A 16,247-nucleotide genomic window follows, 5' to 3' on the forward strand; every position below is an offset into this window, starting at 1 on the left:
TTTTTATTTTTACTTCCCTCCACCTAAAAGTTTCAGTTTGTTTTTCAATCAAGTTGTAAAGTTTATAGGTCACATTAAAGGTGGAAAAAGTTCTGAAATGATTTATCTTTGTCTCATTTTTTTTACATCACAGAAACCTGACATTTTAACAGGGGTGTGTAGACTTTTTATATTCAGTGTGTGTGCGCGTGTGTGTGTTTTTTATATATATATATATATATATATATATATATATATATATATATATATATATATACACACATATACTGTATATACATACAGAAAACAGAGTCCGGACGATGAAGCTCAAAGCTAAGTGGTCTTTATTGTATTAAAAGTCAATTAGTATAGCAAACCAAGGGCATAAAAATGGCTATGATGCTGGGCCGTAAGGAAGGCTGGGGTGGGCGTCTGACGCGTTTCAGCTCCTATGGAGCCTTAATCATAGACTGTATGGTGCCCTATAGCCCTGCACTAGTTAATATAGGCTGACCTCACCAGTTATTGGATACTATGGCCCTATTATGCCACCAATGGAAACGCTCTAAGGGGGATACACCCATCTAGATAGGATCTACAGTGTGTTTTTATCACATTTAGTTAAATCACTAGCTCATTAAATGCCTGAACAAACATATCTGTGGTAATTTATTTTTTGGAACTTGAAAACAAATATAATAGTCTATCTCATGTACAACTATTACATTTAGATTTAACTAACCACTTGATGTCCTAATACACAGGAAGTGATTTTGGAAGCCTATTAATATATTTTATTCACTCTAGCTGACTTGTTTGTAAAGGCATATGGTAGAAGCTAAATTTGGGAATAAAAGGTATATATTGGGTCAATTTTGAATTAGAGAAAGTTGAGTTAGTTTTGCAATGAATTTGTTTTTAAGTTTATTCATTTTTCCCATTAACCTGTGCATCCTAAAAAAATAAAATTAATAATCATAATGCAGATATGTTAGGACTACAAGGGAGCTAAATATCAGGAGCCACTGTGTAAATGGAAATATACTCTGATATGACTGAAATTGAGTAAAAACTTACTACAATAAAGTTTATAATAAAAGTTATCCAATTGTAACCTATTGTATGCCAGTATAGGTAAATAATGGTATTGGAGAACAAGTGTATAAGTGAGCACATGTGTATATGAGTCTACAAATAAATAAACAGTTGAACACATTAAATTATGTGAATATTTGTATATACATATTCACTGATCTTGACCCTCATCAGATTTTCACCAATTATTTATCGGGTCAGTCTCAATATTGAGACCAATAGGTTGTCGACTTCCTAGGGTGAAGATCCAAAAGACCTTCTTTTTAAAGCGGTCCTTGGATCTATCTCCTCCTCTCGGTTTCTTGTGAATTTGGTCTATAACCATCCAAGAAAAATCACTCACATCCTGGCAGTGCACCTCAACAAAATGTTTAGAAGCACCAGTAGTTACATTGCCACGCTCAATGTCATTAAGATGTGCTTGTATCCTTTCCCTGACCTCACGAGAAGTACACCTTACATACTGTTTCTCACATATAGAACATGTGATCATGTAGATAAAGATCGACCTACAGTTAGTGCATTGGAGGTGCGAGTATACTTTTTGTGTTGTCAGTGATTGGAAAACCTTACCTGTAGTGACATGACTACAGGCTTTGCAAGTGCTATTGCCACACTTGTAATGTCCCTTCTGCGTCAACCAACTACTCTGTGGTTTGGGTTTTCTGAGCATTAAGGGAGACACTTGGTTCCCGATAGTTGTGTTTCATCTTGCGACGTAAAAACAACCATCCTTGATATCATCTTTCAAGTTGTCATCTGCCAGAAGGATTGGCAATTTTTTTGCGTAAGATTTTACATATTGAGTAGTATTGGGAGCTATAGGTCGTCACAAAGGTGGGTTTTTGTCTCACCCTTTTGACCTGTTCCCATCCTCAAGCAAGGACACTGTCTTTTTGGTTGACGTCATTTAACGCTTTACGTACCACTCCACTGTCATATCCCCGTGCTAGAAATTTTTCGGTCAACTTTTCACATTCATGCATCCTCCGAGCATTATCCGAGCAATTTCTTCGTAATCTTAGGAATTGGCCTTTTGCTATCCCATAACTGGTATGTGGAGGGTGACTGCTTCTTGCATGTAGGAAAGTATTGGATGATATGGGTTTTACATAAAGCGATGTGCTTACCCTATTCTCTTCTGGGAGTCCTGTCAAAATTACATCTAAGTAAGGAACCTCAATTCTCTCAAAAGGAAAATGTGAATCTTAATCCGACATCATTGTCATTTAGGTAGTTGACAAAGTTCACTGTCAACCTGTGTGCCGGACCACACAACCAAAAGGTCATCTATATACCGTTTGTAACCGGTAATAGATTTAAGAAAGGGATTTCGGTCCGCATATAGATATAGATGCTCCCACCAGCCCATGAAGATAATCGCATAGGCCGGGGCGAACTTGGCCCCCATGGCTGTGCCTCGCCTTTGTAAGTAGAAATTTCCTAGAAATTCAAAATAATTGTGTGTTAATAGAAAGTCCAAGACTCTTAGGCCTAGATTTGGAGTTCGGCGGTAGCCGTCAAAACCAGCGTTAGAGGCTCCTAACGCTGGTTTTGGGCGCCCGCTGGTATTTGGAGTCAGTGATTAAAGGGTCTAACGCTCACTTTTCAGCCGCGACTTTTCCATACCGCAGATCCCCCTACGCCATTTGCGTAGCCTATCTTTTCAATGGGATCTTTCTAACGCTGGTATTTAGAGTCGTTTCTGAAGTGAGCGTTAGAGCTCTAACGACAAGATTCCAGCCGCCTGAAAATAGCAGGAGTTAAGAGCTTTCTGGCTAACGCCGGTTCATAAAGCTCTTAACTACTGTACCCTAAAGTACACTAACACCCATAAACTACCTATGTACCCCTAAACCGAGGTCCCCCCACATCGCCGCCACTCTATTTAAATTTTTAACCCCTAATCTGCCGACCGCCACCTACGTTATACTTATGTACCCCTAATCTGCTGCCCCTAACCCCGCCGACCCCTATATTATATTTATTAACCCCTAACTTGCCCCCCACAACGTCGCCGCAAGCTACTTAAAATAATTAACCCCTAATCTTCCGACCGCAAATCGCCGCCACCTATGTTATCCCTATGTACCCCTAATCTGCTACCCCTAACATCGCCGACCCCTATATTATATTTATTAACCCCTAATCTGCCCCCCTCAACGTCGCCGACACCTGCCTATACTTATTAACCCCTAATCTGCCGAGCGGACCTGAGCGCTACTATAATAAAGTTATTAACCCCTAACCCGCCTCACTAACCCTATCATAAATAGTATTAACCCCTAATCTGCCCTCCCTAACATCGCCGACACCTAACTTCAATTATTAACCCCTAATCTGCCGACCGGAGCTCACCGCTATTCTAATAAATGTATTAACCCCTAAAGCTAAGTCTAACCCTAACACTAACACCCCCCTAAGTTAAATATAATTTAAATCTAACGAAATAAATTAACTCTTATTAAATAAATTATTCCTATTTAAAGCTAAATACTTACCTGTAAAATAAATCCTAATATAGCTACAATATAAATTATAATTGTATTATAGCTATTTTAGGATTAATATTTATTTTACAGGCAACTTTGTAATTATTTTAACCAGGTACAATAGCTATTAAATAGTTAAGAACTATTTAATAGTTACCTAGTTAAAATAATAACAAATTTACCTGTAAAATAAATCCTAACCTAAGTTATAATTAAAACTAACACTACCCTATCAATAAAATAATTAAATAAACTACCTACAATTACCTACAATTAACCTAACACTACACTATCAATAAATTAATTAAACACAATTCAATAAACTATCTAAAGTACAAAAAATAAAAAAGAACTAAGTTACAGAAAATAAAAAAATATTTACAAACATAAGAAAAATATTACAACAATTTTAAACTAATTAGACCTACTCTAAGCCCCCTAATAAAATTACAAAGCCCCCCAAAATAAAAAATTCCCTACCCTATTCTAAATTAAAAAAGTTACAAGCTCTTTTACCTTACCAGCCCTGAACAGGGCCCTTTGCGGGGCATGCCCCAAGAATTTCAGCTCTTTTGCCTGTAAAAAAAAACATACAATACCCCCCCCCAACATTACAACCCACCACCCACATACCCCTAATCTAACCCAAACCCCCTTAAAGAAACCTAACACTAAGCCCCTGAAGATCTTCCTACCTTGTCTTCACCATACCAGGTTCACCGATCCGTCCTGGCTCCAACATCTTCATCCAACCCAAGCGGGGGTTGGCGATCCATAATCCGGTCCAGAAGAGGCTCCAAAGTCTTCCTCCTATCCGGCAAGAAGAGGACATCCGGACCGGCAAACATCTTCTCCAAGCGGCATCTTCGATCTTCTTCCATCCGGAGCGAAGCGGCAGGATCCTGAAGACATCCAGCGCGGAACATCCATCCGGACCGACGACTGAACGACGAATGACTGTTCCTTTAAGGGACGTCATCCAAGATGGCGTCCCTCGAATTCCGATTGGCTGATAGGATTTTATCAGCCAATCGGAATTAAGGTAGGAATTTTCTGATTGGCTGATGGAATCAGCCAATCAGAATCTAGTTCAATCCGATTGGCCGATCCAATCAGCCAATCAGATTGAGCTCGCATTCTATTGGCTGTTCCGATCAGCCAATAGAATGCGAGCTCAATCTGATTGGCTGATTGGATCGGCCAATCGGATTGAACTAGATTCTGATTGGCTGATTCCATCAGCCAATCAGAAAATTCCTACCTTAATTCCGATTGGCTGATAGAATCCTATCAGCCAATCGGAATTCGAGGGACGCCATCTTGGATGACGTCCCTTAAAGGAACAGTCATTCGTCGTTCAGTCGTCGGTCCGGATGGATGTTCCGCGCTGGATGTCTTCAGGATCCTGCCGCTTCGCTCCGGATGGAAGAAGATCGAAGATGCCGCTTGGAGAAGATGTTTGCCGGTCCGGATGTCCTCTTCTTGCCGGATAGGAGGAAGACTTTGGAGCCTCTTCTGGACCGGATTATGGATCGCCAACCCCCGCTTGGGTTGGATGAAGATGTTGGAGCCAGGACGGATCGGTGAACCTGGTATGGTGAAGACAAGGTAGGAAGATCTTCAGGGGCTTAGTGTTAGGTTTCTTTAAAGGGGTTTGGGTTAGATTAGGGGTATGTGGGTGGTGGGTTGTAATGTTGGGGGGGGGGTATTGTATGTTTTTTTTACAGGCAAAAGAGCTGAAATTCTTGGGGCATGCCCCGCAAAGGGCCCTGTTCAGGGCTGGTAAGGTAAAAGAGCTTGTAACTTTTTTAATTTAGAATAGGGTAGGGAATTTTTTATTTTGGGGGGCTTTGTTATTTTATTAGGGGGCTTAGAGTAGGTGTAATTAGTTTAAAATTGTTGTAATATTTTTCTTATGTTTGTAAATATTTTTTTATTTTCTGTAACTTAGTTCTTTTTTATTTTTTGTACTTTAGATAGTTTATTTAATTGTATTTATTTGTAGGAATTGTGTTTAATTAATTTATTGATAGTGTAGTGTTAGGTTAATTGTAGGTAATTGTAGATATTTTATTTAATTATTTTATTGATAGGGTAGTGTTAGGTTTAATTATAACTTAGGTTAGGATTTATTTTACAGGTAAATTTGTTATTATTTTAACTAGGTAACTATTAAATAGTTCTTAACTATTTAATAGCTATTGTACCTGGTTAAAATAATTACAAAGTTGCCTGTAAAATAAATATTAATCCTAAAATAGCTATAATATAATTATAATTTATATTGTAGCTATATTAGGATTTATTTTACAGGTAAGTATTTAGCTTTAAATAGGAATAATTTATTTAATAAGAGTTAATTTATTTCGTTAGATTTAAATTATATTTAACTTAGGGGGGTGTTAGTGTTAGGGTTAGACTTAGCTTTAGGGGTTAATACATTTATTAGAATAGCGGTGAGCTCCGGTCGGCAGATTAGGGGTTAATAATTGAAGTTAGGTGTCGGCGATGTTAGGGAGGGCAGATTAGGGGTTAATACTATTTATGATAGGGTTAGTGAGGCGGATTAGGGGTTAATACATTTATTATAGTAGCGCTCAGGTCCGCTCGGCAGATTAGGGGTTAATAAGTGTAGGCAGGTGTCGGCGACGTTGTGGGGGTAGATTAGGGGTTAATAAATATAATATAGGGGTCGGCGGTGTTAGGGGTAGCAGATTAGGGGTACATAGGGATAACGTAGGTGGCGGCGGTTTACGGAGCGGCAGATTAGGGGTTTAAAAAAATATGCAGGGGTCAGCGATAGCGGGGGCGGCAGATTAGGGGTTAATAAGTGTAAGGTTAGGGGTGTTTAGACTCGGGGTACATGTTAGGGTGTTAGGTGCAGACGTAGGAAGTGTTTCCCCATAGGAAACAATGGGGCTGTGTTAGGAGCTGAACACTGCTTTTTTGCAGGTGTTAGGTTTTTTTTCAGCTCAAACAGCCCCATTGTTTCCTATGGGGGAATCGTGCACGAGCACGTTTTTGAGGCCGGCCGCGTCCGTAAGCAACTCTGGTATCGAGAGTTGCATTTGCGGTAAAAATGCTCTACGCTCCTTTTTTGGAGCCTAACGCAGCATTTGTTTGAACTCTCGATACCAGAGTTAATTTTATGGTGCGGCCAGAAAAAAGCCCGCGTAGCGTTAACAGCCCTTTTACCGACGAACTCCAAATCTAGGCCTAAGTATGTATTGTATTAAACCTATAGAGTAGTCGCTAAATGTATCAAGCATATACTCAGGGCTCGATTTATCAAGCCCCTACGGCTGCAAGTTCTCACAAGAACTTGCTCGCCGTGATTTATCAAGCAGCGGTCACTAGACCGCTGCTTCCCTAAGCTCTTCGCCACCTCTAAGGTGGCGACATTCAATCTCCTCGGTCGAGTCCAACCGAGGAGATTGACAGCTCCTGCCCGCGCGTGATTGGCTGTGCGCGGGATTGCACGCAAGCGCAAAATTGCACTCGTGTGCAATGGCGAATACCTGCGGGTAATTTCGCCCAGCCACAGGTGAGCTGAGGTGTACAGGGGCGTGTATACGTATATATATATATATATATATATATACACACACAGCAGCCTTAGTTTGTATCTAATTAATAATAATACTTTAATGTGTAATTGAAGGGCTGGGGGGTGGGCAAATTATTACATAGAACCGCATAATAACTTACTAACAGTTGTAAATACTCAACCTCGGTTGGCTTATTGGCGATCTTGAAACTAATACTGTTAACTTTATAAGATGGTTGAAGGGACAACTACTGTCTCTATTTACTCGCTTTCTTTACAAATGTTGGTGGGAATTATAGCGTCATATTAGGTAATTTGCCAGACACTGTTGATGCAACTATACACAAATAACATTGTATGCGCTTATACCGAAGCTACTACTCAAAAAATGAGCAGTACACCTGCCAAGCCCTCTCTTGTGCACAGATTGAGTGCCAATAGGCAATCAGCTGGAGATATTGATACGTTTATATACAAGTAACACTATATGTGATAATACCGTAGCTACTACTCACAGATTGAGCAGCACAGCTGTCAAGCTCTATCAGTTGTGTACAGATTAAGTGATATCAGGCAATCTGCAGATATATTGTTGATATAATGATATACAAATAATATAGTATGTACTAATACTGTAGTTACTATCTATAGTTTGAGCAGCATAACTGTAAAACCTTATATGCTGTGAAGTTAAAATAATGTGTTGCTTGTGAGTGGTACTTAGTTAATTTGAGCAGTACACCTGCCAAGCTCTAACTGTTGTGCACAGACCAAGTGCTAATAGGTAATCTGCTGGAGACATTGATGATACGATTATATAAAAGTAACGCTATATGTGATAATATTGTAGCCACTACTCACTGATTGAGCAGCACAGCCGTCAAGCTCTATCAGTAGTGTACAGACCGAGTGAAATCAGGCAACCTGCAGATACTGTGTAGATATGATTATATACAAATAATATAATAAGCACTAATACTGCAGTTACTATCGAGAGTTTGAGCAACACACCTGTCAAACTCTATCTGCTGTGAAGTTATAATAATGTGTTGCTTGTGAGTGATGCTTAGTTAATTTTTTGGTAAAATACATAAGCTGCTATTGTTAAAATTAAAGTTCAATTATAATATTACCCTATACTGGGTTATGTTATTTGTTCAACATAGGGCATTGACTGTATATTACTCGTTCTCATTCAGTCCCTGAATATATTAGTATCAGTATTTCCCTACTAATTTATAATGAAAGCAAGGTATACTATTTGAGCCTAATTTTTTCTAAGGCTTAAGTAGTGGGAAAGCTTTATTATTCAAGTTAACAACAACGGTTTGTTTTTTAACCAGTTATGGGTAAAAATAGGTACAGTGACACTAAACACTACATTCAATTATACGTGTACTAACGATAATATATTAATTTAAGCGGTCCATATACTACCCTATACTCTTTGATATAACCTTATAAGGCCCATACTGCCAGAAGGATAATAACTCGCTTTATTTTATTATAATAATAATAATAATAATAAGGTATTCTTTACTTTGTATGGTATGTTAATACTACATTATACCTTTAATAGAGTGGGTTAAGCCCTGTTGTATCCAGCTCCTATTAATCAATAGTTATCATACATTTCTATGGGCTCCTAAGTGTGTTTTTAATGTGTGTTTCTTCCAATTTTAAATTGCGCTTCTAATAAAAGTAATTTTTTTAACCTCCATTAGTTGTCAATCCTAGTCAGTACTGCACATTATGTGTCTGAATATCTACACAGTATCTCTTTTTGGATATTATTATGTATATTTAACCCCTTGAGTGCTATATATGTAGTCTTTCTCAAGAGTAGGCTGGCACAGCCTCTCTTTAGTTGTGAAATTGTTCTCTCACTACATTGCACCTAACTTTCCTATTTACATTTAAAGTGACAGAGTTCACGTATTATACTAGGAATAATAGGGGTAGAGTAATTCTCTCTTTTTTCAGTAGTGCCATTGGTTCTCTCTCCCCCTTTTCTCATATATATATATATATATATATATATATATATATATATATATATATATATATATATATATATATACATACATATATACATACATATACACATACATACATACATACATACACACACATGTGGCCCTCGGTTTACAATGGTTCAATTTGCCCCGTTTCTGAATAACAACCTTTTTTTTCAGTCATGTGACTGCTATTGAAACGCATTGAGCAGTGCATTTATTAAAATAGCTAGTAGGTGGAGCTGTCCGCTTGTGTTGCAGCAAAGATATGCAAGCCAAGCAAGCTGAAAATAAATCAGTTTAACCAGACCTGAGCTATCGAGCAGCTTGCAAAGGAACAAGATCTTCCTGTCTATAAATCAGTCCAGATTGGAATGCATAGAAAGAACTGTTTGCAGATAAATGCAAGTAAAGTCTGTGTTGTGCTATTATTTTATTAGGTTTATAATGTTGTTTAGCAAATGTTTTTGTTCATTTAATTTAGTTTAATTATATATTCTGTGTTGTGTGATTATTTTATTAGGTTTAAAAAGCTGTTTAGCATTTAAAGTCTTCATTTCAAAGCTTTAAAAAACACAATTTATGCTTACCTGATAAATTTATTTCTCTTGTGGTGTATCCAGTCCACGGATTATCCATTACTTGTGGGATATTCTCATTCCCAACAGGAAGTTGCAAGAGGACACCCACAGCAGAGCTGTAATATAGCTCCTCCCCTAACTGTCATAGCCAGTCATTCGACCGAATACAAGCCGAGAAAGGAGGAACCATAGGGTGTAGTGGTTACTGTAGTTTAAATTTAAAAATTACCTGCCTTAAAATGACAGGGCGGGCCGTGGACTGGATACACCACAAGAGAAATAAATTTATCAGGTAAGCATAAATTGTGTTTTCTCTTGTAAGGTGTATCCAGTCCACGGATCATCCATTACTTGTGGGATACCAATACCAAAGCTAAAGTACACGGATGAAGGGAGGGACAAGGCAGGAACTTAAATGGAAGGAACCACTGCCTGTAAAACATTTCTCCCAAATATAGCCTCCGAAGAAGCAAAAGTATCAAATTTGTAAAATTTTAAAAAAGTATGAAGCGAAGACCAAGTCGCCGCTTTGCAAATCTGTTCAACAGAAGCCTCATTTTTAAAGGCCCAAGTGGAAGCCACAGCTCTAGTGGAATGAGCTGTAATCCTTTCAGGAGGCTGCTGTCCAGCAGTCTCATAGGCTAAGCGGATTAAGCTTCTTAGCCAAAAAGAAAAAGGTTGCCAAAGCCTTTTGACCTCTCCTCTGTCCAGAGTAGACAACAAACAAAGCAGATGTTTGACGAAAATCTTTAGTAGCTTGTAAGTAAAACTTTAAAGCACAGACCACGTCCAGATTGTGTAACACAAGGATGGAACCACAATCTCTTGATTGATATTCTTGTTAGATACCACCTCAGGTAAGAACCCAGGTTTGGTACGCAGGACTACCTTATCCGTATGAAAAATCAGATAAGGAGAATCACATTGTAAGGCAGATAGCTCAGAGACTCTACGAGCCGAGGAAATAGCTACCAAAAAAAAAAACAACAACAACAAGCAACAGGTTTAAACACAGGCTTGATTCAAACTAAAGCCTGACAAAATGCCTGAACGTCTGGAACATCTGCCAGACGCTAGTGCAAAAGAATAGACAGAGCAAAAATCTGTCCCTTTAAGAAACTAGCTGACAATCCTTTTTCCAAACCTTCTTGGAGAAAAGATAAAATCCTAGGAATCCTGACCTTACTCCATGAGTAACCCTTGGATTCACACCAATAAAGATATCTACGCCATACCTTATGGTAAATTTTCCTGGTGACAGGCTTTCGTGCCTGTATTAAGGTATCAATAACTGACTCGGAGAAGCCACGCTTTGATAAAATCAAGCATTCAATCTCCAGGCAGTCAGCCTCAGAGAAATTAGATTTGGATGGTTGAAAGGACCCTGAAGTAGAAGGTCCTGTCTCAGAGGCAGAGACCATGGTGGAAAGGATGACATGTCCACTAGATCTGCATACCAGGTCCTGCGTGGCCACGCAGGTGCTATCAGAATCACCGATGCTCTCTCCTGCTTGATCTTGGCAATCAGTCGAGGGAGCAGAGGAAACGGTGGAAACACATAAGCCAGGTTGAAAGACCAGGGCGCTGCTAGAGTATCTATCAGTGTCGCCTTGGGATCCCTGGACCTGGATCCGTAACACGGAAGCTTGGCGTTCTGGCGAGACGCCATGAGATCCAGTTCTGGTTTGCCCCAACGGAGAATCAGTTGTGCAAATACCTCCGGATGGAGTTCCCACTCTCCCGGATGAAAAGTCTGACGACTTAGAAAATCCGCCTCCCAGTGCTCTACACCTGGGATATGGATAGCTGATAGGTGGCAAGAGTGAATCTCTGCCCAGTGAATTATTTTTGAAACTTCTAACATCTCTAGGGAACTTCTTGTTCCCCCTCGATGGTTGATGTAAGCTACAGTCGTGATGTTGACCGACTGAAATCTGATGTACCTCAGATTTGCTAACTGAGGCCAAACCTGAAGAGCCTTGAATATCGCTCTTAGTTCCAGAATATTTATTGGAAGGAGAGACTCCTCCTGAGTCCACGATCCCTGAGCCTTCAGGGAGTTCCAGACTGCACCCCAACCTAGAAGGCTGGCATTTGTTGTTACAATAGTCCAATCTGGCCTGCGAAGGTCATACCTTTGGACAGATGGACCCGAGATAGCCACCAGGGAAGAGGATCCCTGGTCTCTTGGTCCAGATTCAGTTGAGGGGCCAAATCTGTGTAATCCCAGCTCCACTGACTGAGCCTGCATAGTTGCAGCGGTCTGAGATGTAAGCTTGCAAACGGCACTATGTCCATTGCCATTACCATTAAGCCGATTACTTCCATACACTGAGCCACCAAAGGGCGCGGAATGGAATGAAGAACCCGACAGGAATTTAGAAGCTTTGATAACCTGGACTCCGTCAAGGTAAATTTTCAATCCTACAGAATCTATCAGAGTCCCTAGAAAGGAAACTCTTGTGAGTGGGGATAGAGAACACTTTTCCTCGTTCACTTTCCACCCATGCGACCTCAGAAATGCCAGTACTACGTCCGTATGAGACTTGGCAATTTGGAAGTTTGACGCCTGTATCAGGATGTCGTCTAAATAAGGGGCTACTGCTATGCCCCGCGGCCTTAGGACCGCCAAAAGCGACCCTAGAACCTTTGTAAAGATTCTTGGGGCTGTAGCTAATCCAAAAGGGAAGAGCTACAACTGGTAATGCCTGTCTTGAAAGGCAAACCTGAGAAACCGATAATGATCTTTGTGTATCGGAATGTGAAGATAAGCATCCTTTAGATCCACTGTAGTCATATATTGACCCTCCTGGATCAGTGGTAGGATGGTACGAATAGTTTCCATCTTGAACAACGGAACTTTGAGGAATTTGTTTAAGATCTTTAGATCCAAAATCGGTCTGAAGGTTCCCTCTTTTTTGGGAACCACAAACAGATTTGAGTAAAAACCCTGTTCCTCCTTTGGAACTGGATGGATCACTCCCATAACTAGGAGGTCTCGTACACAGTGTAAGAATGCCTCACTCTTTATCTGGTTTGCAGATAATTGTGAAAGATGAAATCTCCCTTTTGGGGGGGAAGCTTTGAAGTCCAGAAGATATCCCTGGGATATAATTTCCAACGCCCAGGGATCCTGAACATCTCTTGCCCACGCCTGGGCAAAGAGTGAAAGTCTGCCCCCTACTAGATCCGTTACCGGATAGGGGGTCGTTCCTTCATGCTGTCTTAGAGGAAGCAGCAGGCTTTTTGACCTGCTTACCTTTTTTCCAGGTCTGGTTTGGTCTCCAGACCGTCTTGGATTGAGCAAAAGTTCCCTCTTGTTTATTATTAGAGGAAGTTGATGCCGCACCTGCCTTGAAGTTTTGAAAGGCACGAAAATTAGACTGTTTGGCCCTAGATTTTGACCTGTCCTGAGGAAGGGCACAACCTTTTCCTCCCGTGATATCAGCAATAATCTCCTTCAAACCAGGCCCGAATAGGGTCTGCCCCTTGAAGGGAATGTTAAGTAGCTTAGATTTTAAAGTCACGTCAGCTGACCATGATTTAAGCCATAGCGCTCTGCGCGCCTGTATAGCAAAACCAGAATTCTTAGCCGTTAGTTTATTCAAATGAACAATGGCATCAGAAATAAAATAATTGGCTAGCTTAAGTGCTCTAAGTTTGCCAAGTATGTCATCCAATGGAGTCTCTACCTGTAAAGCCTCTTCCAGAGACTCAAACCAGTACGCTGCAGCAGCAGTGACAGGGGCAATGCATGCAATGGGCTGTAGGATAAAACCTTGTTGAATAAATATTTTCTTAAGGTAACCTTCTAATTTTTTATCCATTGGCACTAAAAAAGCACAACTGTCCTCGACAGGGATAGTAGTACGCTTTGCTAGAGTAGAAACTGCTCCCTCCACCTTAGGGAATGTCTGCCATAAGTCCCGTGTGGTGGCGTCTATTGGAAAACATTTTTCTAAAAATAGGAGGGGAAGAGAACGGCACACCTGGTCTATCCCATTCCTTAGTAATAATTTCTGTAAACCTTTTAGGTATTTGGAAAAACATCAGTACACACCGGCACTGCAAAGCATTTATCCAGTCTACAAAATTTCTCTGGCACTGCAATGGTATCACAGTCATTCAGAGCAGCTAAAACCTCCCTAAGTAACACGCGGAGGTGTTCAAGCTTAAATTTAAATGTAGAAATATTAGAATCCGGTATCTTTCCTGAGTGATTAACATCACCCACTGACTGAAGCTCTCCTTCCTCAGCTTCTGCATATTGTGAGGCAGTATCAGACATGGTTCTTAAAGCGTCAGTATGCTCTGCATTTTGTCTCACCCCAGAGCTATCTCGCTCTAGGCTAAATGAAATATAAATTCTAACAAGAGAAATCTACTAATGCAATAAATTATAATATGTTTAGTAGGGAAAATTAAATTAACAATGTACTTATTTTGATATAATAAAATGGTGCTTGGTATTGAAATAATTAGAAAAGTGATATGATACTACTCTATCTATAGTTAATATTGTGAGTGATAAATGCAATGTTGTAGTATTGTTTAATATAATCATTATATGGGATATGTAAAATTTAGAGACATATATATTAGAAATGTTTGGGTGAATCTGTTTGTGTTTGTCTGCTGCCACCCGAGGGCCAGAACCCAGTATGACAGTTAAGAGACTTAACTGTTTAAAAGATGCATTTCCATAGCGACAATATATACTACACCAATGGGGAGTGGTCCCTAAAGTTGTCCAGTGAGAAGGGAAAAGCACGTGGGCGTGAACGAAACAGGTCATCAATGATTAGATAAAAGGATTAGTAATGAAACCAAGGGGACAGTTTTTTTTGTGACTTGCTGAGACTAAGTGAATTGATTTTGGCTGCGATACCTGGGAACACATTTCACTTCAGCAGGAAACTGGAGACTTACCCTTGATATATGCAATAACTTTCCTTCAAATGAGATGACCTAAAGACCCCTACAAATTGGTCCAAATTGGTGAAGTATAATTGTACTAATTTTTTAAATTTGAAACAAAGGTTATTGGTAAGAACATAGTCAATCTATATTTAATAGATTTAAAGAGAGCAGACTGTATTTTTGCTTATATTCATAGTCCTATATATATATATATATATATATATATATATATATATATATATATATATATACACACATATATATATATACATATATATATATATATATATATATATATATATATATATATATATATATATAATAAGTTTGTCTCTTGCATGCTAAATAATTCATCTGTGCAAAATATAGAATTTATATATATATATATATATCTTAGAATTGATTTTAATTATAAGTAACTAAGAATTGGTTCCAGCTTAAATAAATAGACATTTTTAAAGTGACGGTTTACAGTAGGAATATATGTAGTTTTAGTATCCTAATTAGAATTGTATTAGAATCAATTGCAGTTAAATAGCTGAGTATATATTTGCAGTTCCTCGTTTTCCTTCTCCTTAACCCTATACAAGGCAGAGCATGCCCTGAGGACTATAGGTCGGATCATCACTTTTGTACCCCTGCTTGTCATTGCATTTGCACACAGCCGACTGCACTGTTCACCCGTAAAAGGCCACCATAACTCTAACGTCTAAGGCAGTTTCATACACACCGGACTTACTGCAAAGGAAGACCTGCACCGATGAGGATCCTTCTCTGACCTCCTTTGACCTCTCTCCGGTAGCCATTGGATTTGGCATTCACAATCCCGGCAGAGACTTTCCTTGGATTCATCCCTTTGACGGTCATAGGGCTGGAAACCTGCACCCCAACAGACGATACGCAACAACGGAGCCCCAGCATCTACAAAGAAGCTACACCGGCGAGACGCACGTTAACGAGTGACGTCATCGAGTGCACCGCCTTCCCAGACATACTCTCCAGACGCTCCTGTTTGAGGGGCCATCTCACGACATCGTGTCTGCAAACCAAGGGCCTGACACAGACCAGGATACTTTGGGATCCCCTGCACTCCGGTGCCTGTATTGCTTCAAGCCAGCTTGGTCCGGTAAGAACGGCTAGCAAACATAGCCCTCGACTAGTACAGCACACCTGCACTGCCTGTCAGCATTTCAGCTTTAAACTTACAGGTATTGGATTTCTTTTTTACTCTGTGCTTTCTACTCTGTACTTTACTTGGACATTGCAAATACTACACTTCCCCAAAACACCAATACATACTGCCTAAGAGTTATTTCTGGCGACAGCACAACTTTTGCCTTACAGGGTGCTTTCAGTACTGTCATTGACTGTTTAATTCTTGTGATTGGCAACACTGCCATAACAGTGACATATAACACGGACACCACACATACGCCAAGCAGGGCTACTAAGTTACCAGAGGGGCTGATTTTTCTTTTTGCTTAAACTGTTTAGTTTGCTCATTAATCAGCACCCCACAGGACACCCTACAAAATATTTTTGAGCAGAATGGCTGACTTAATAGAATCAGCAGACACTACCCACCCAGGGGGTCTGAATGAGGGTAAACGTAGACTCA

At 39.7% G+C, this 16,247-nt stretch overlaps 1 protein-coding gene across 1 annotated transcript in view; it reads right to left on the minus strand.

Moving 5' to 3' along the window:
* DROSHA (drosha ribonuclease III) overlaps nt 1–16,247 on the minus strand; it is a 734,939-nt gene that overhangs the window by 561,840 nt on the left and 156,852 nt on the right. The window lies entirely within an intron of this gene.

The sequence above is a fragment of the Bombina bombina genome, chromosome 5 (genome assembly GCF_027579735.1).
Source record: "Bombina bombina isolate aBomBom1 chromosome 5, aBomBom1.pri, whole genome shotgun sequence".
NCBI lineage: Eukaryota > Metazoa > Chordata > Amphibia > Anura > Bombinatoridae > Bombina > Bombina bombina.